This window comes from Triticum aestivum, chromosome 1A, assembly GCF_018294505.1.
Source record: "Triticum aestivum cultivar Chinese Spring chromosome 1A, IWGSC CS RefSeq v2.1, whole genome shotgun sequence".
In the NCBI taxonomy this organism is placed as follows: Eukaryota; Viridiplantae; Streptophyta; class Magnoliopsida; order Poales; family Poaceae; genus Triticum; species Triticum aestivum.
Genome location: NC_057794.1, coordinates 233,811,054 through 233,815,133, shown reverse-complemented (window position 1 = coordinate 233,815,133; position 4,080 = coordinate 233,811,054).

Sequence of the window (4,080 nt, the reverse complement as noted above, 5' to 3'; positions counted from 1 at the left end):
CACGTCTCTCCTCAGGATATTGTAAACATGTAAATCATTGTTTAGTTTCTAACTCCCAAGTAAGATATATATCATTAACTTATCTACCCTCAGATGGTGGAACATTCAATTTCAGTTTAGGGATATAGTCATGATCTCGTACCTGAGGGGGAGCCCTACCATTGCCATTATTTGCATGTGGATGACCTGGTGGTTGTGGTGCTGGTGGTTGTACGTAGTTCTAATTTTGATCAACCTCATCCTCGTAATGGTCCTCCACCTCTGCTACAGAAGCATCAACAACGGCACCAAAATTTTGCCCAGGGTTAATGGGAACGCGTTGTGCTCGTCCCACTTGATTTGGAAGGCGATGTTGTTGTTGTTGTGTTAGGTGCAGTCGGTGGTGGTGGTGGTGGAAGGCGCGCGAGCAATTCATTAAACTTGTTATCGAGCTTTGTTTCGAACATCTTCTCCATGCCATCTATCTTCTCCATTGCCTCTTCAAATCTGTTTAGCACATCTTGCACCTGTCCACTCATCATTTGCTGAAATTTATCATGCAACCCCTTATTCGTCATGTTGTCCCAGTCAGACTCGTCGGCTTGTGATCCTGCCATGGTTAGCAGCAATAGAAACACACAAGAATATGATCCTACAGACTACGAACAAGAGATGGTGGTGGGTGTCACAAATCCGTCAAGAAAATCTGAAATTCTTACTAGTTCTTACCCAGCAGCAGGCGTGATCGGCAACTGTCGTAGTCAAAACTCTCAAAGCTTGGATAGAGCGATTACCAGAGAGAGTCAAACGCACGACGTAGATGTATGTGGAGCTGGGAAGGCTTATAATATGGTAGCAAAAAGGGTCAGCAATAATCAATTCAGAGATGCAGAGTTGAATAAACGCTCAACGACGGTACTGTGCTGGTCCTAGGCTAGACCGCGCTAGAGGCGCGAGCCTAGAACACTAACAAAATCACGACGCTGCACGTAAACAAGGGAAAAGCACACTCTGGAACTTTTTTTTCACTCTGTTTTTTTTGGTGCTCCTCTTTTTTTGTGCTCCTCTTTTTTTGCCCTCCTATTTTTTTGCGAAAAACCACTAGAATGGCGAGTGGTATCATCTCTTGTGCCTCAAGTTTGTTCCCGTATATACCCAATTGCTATCTTGGTTTGTGCATTTCGCATTGTGGACATATAAAAAAATAAGCTTTTAAGCAAAGGAGAAAGAGCAAAGAAGCTTGTAAGCAACAACCATAGCATCATACCACATTGTCATATCTGATCATCTTGGATTATCTTGAGAAACACCGGGAACCATACATACATAGCATACTTGGGATAGAAGTTGATACATTTTGCATATCATAGGTTGTGCACAAGTGTCGTATCTGCCTATAGAGCAATCGTGCTAGCATCTCTGTTGAGTTGTGCAACACGAGCGTTTTCCGTGGATTCCACATTTTGTGCTCATCCTTGGTTGCACGACCCCATTTATCTATCCGTGTGTGTTTCCGTGTGCCACATATTGCTATTGGTCTACTTGTTTCTCTTGCAAATTTGTGAATCTCTTTCAACATTATTGACTCTTGCTAACATTTTGCATCAAATTTTTCTGCCACTATCCTCACTGAGCTCCACCATAAGCCTTACTTGTGTAGGTGTGAGAAACCGACAAGAATTGGTACCAATTGTGCTATTTCCTTGTTCCACATTGGAGTGATCATTGATCCAGCTTCAACTTCGGTCAATGTACATTTGGTATTCATTCTTCTCTTTCTCCCACTCATATTTGCTCGAGTATTATGATGGATAGGCAAGGCATTTCATCTCCGGTCTTCGGCAACAACGACAGCGTGAACAACTACATCACCAAAGCGTCAATCTTCGATCTACAGCGACAAATGCAAGGCGCACAATCAAGATTGCGAGAGCGCATTGAGAACCTCTGAATCGACATTCGTCACTCTGAAGCAAGGAAAATGGACTGTGTCAACAACAAGCTTTCCGCACAAAAGAAGGAGCAAGATGCAAGGATGGAGGAGATTCAGACCTTGTTGATCAACCGTTCTTCCCCTTCATCATCCTCAAGGCGGCGTCATTCAAGTCACAAGTCTTCGGAGCGCAAAAATGATGCAAGCGCAAGTCGTCCACGTCCACATCTCCATGGATACCACCATCATGTTCGTGATCCACATCGTCATTAAGGGCAAGTCACCTCCAAGCATCATGTACACAATGACAACGAACGCCATCGAGCTCAAGTACGACAACGACACCATCAACATGAAGATGCTCCAGATGCGCCTACCTACAAGTCCCAACAAGCTCTACATCAAGCTATGCCCAAACTTCATGAGCACAAGAGAAGACCGCGACACAAGCACCACCAAGAGGAAGCTATGGCTACCACCACCACCACATCGGCATATTCGCCAAGTGCTATCAAGGCATCTTCGCCTTCAGATGTATGACATCTTCGCCTACTTCCCGTGAGTTTGCCTACATCGACATCTTCAGCAACAAGGAGACCACCTACGAGCGATGGTGACACTTCCATCTTCGGAAGCCCCTCAAAGAAGATGGTCGAGCATGGGAATTTCCCTTCGGTCATGGAGACGAGCCACGAGGTACCACATCATATGGGTCTCCAACAACAATATGGAGACAAGAAGGTCGAGCAAGGGCCATCCCCTTCGACCACGGCGACGAGAATGAACCTCTTCAAGAACATGAAGATGATGCCATACTAGACTAATACTCCGAGTCAAGCTATGAGACCGCACATGAGACCTTATCTTCGGTCGTAGAGGAGAGTGATGATGTGCCATCTTCGGCCTTCATCCATGGCTACGACTACGACATGATTGAGCATGGAGACATTTGCACCTACATCTCTTCGACGCCGACATGTGACGAGATGCCCCAATTGCCATGTGAGGAGAGCCACCACCCCACGAGTGATATGAGTGACTCCACCATATGCGACATTGAGTGCATTTCCTATGAGAGGATGAGTGTGACCGCCACTAGCCCCACACTTGAGAGCATGCCACACATCCTATGTGAGGTTGAGAGCCATTTGAGTGACTCCACCAACCACATGAGTGAGTGCATCCAAGAGGAAGTGAGTGAGCCACAACACGTAGCGAGTGAGGTAGTTGACACGGCATGTGAGGCCAGTATGATTTCGAACGACCTAACCTATACTCTGAGTGTGTTTTCTACTTTGGTGCTAGGTCTCCTACATGACGACACGCCTATCCTCGACGAGTCCATACCTCCAATGGAGACGACGATGGCCATGGTGGATGATGGTGCACCCCCAACATGGTTCCATCAAGATGAAGGACTCGGTCTTTGACACCTCACCTACAACACATGAGCGATGATCCAAACGTAACATAGGTGATGGTGCTTCTCTTGTCCCACTAGTGGACTATCTCACCAATGATTGCTTGCATGATGTTGATCCACCTATTCCCATGCTTCATGCTAGTGCGAATTCTTCATGTCATGACTTGCCAATTTATGATGAATATGATGATGAGCATGTTGATTTGCCTAGTTGTGATGCTATGCTGCATATGATATAGTAGCTATGCATGCCCCATTAAAATAAATCGCATTTGCACTTATGGCATAGATGACAAGATGATGGTCATTGGCTTTTGTTTTTCATGTGATGATATTGCTATGATTCCTTTACATGATTTGCGCAATTCATCTACTATGCCATGCCATCATCACAATGTTCCAAATATGCATTGTTTTGGATGTTGCCAATATTCTCCGTGTGATGTTTCCATTAATGCTCATGAGGAGACCACCATAGTTTCCTCATACATATTAGGAGATTTTGATGCATTCCATACTTTGCATGGTTCCCATTATTTCCTGCACCATATGCATTCCATGAATAACAATGCTCTACATATATCCCATGATGCATTACACAATTTGAGTCTTCATTATGCTATACATAACAACAAACCTATCATGATGGATGACATGTTTCTATATCACGCATATCATTTATTTGAGCATTGGATATTTTGTGCTAACCAACACAAACACGTGCGCATCATGATGGATGATGCGT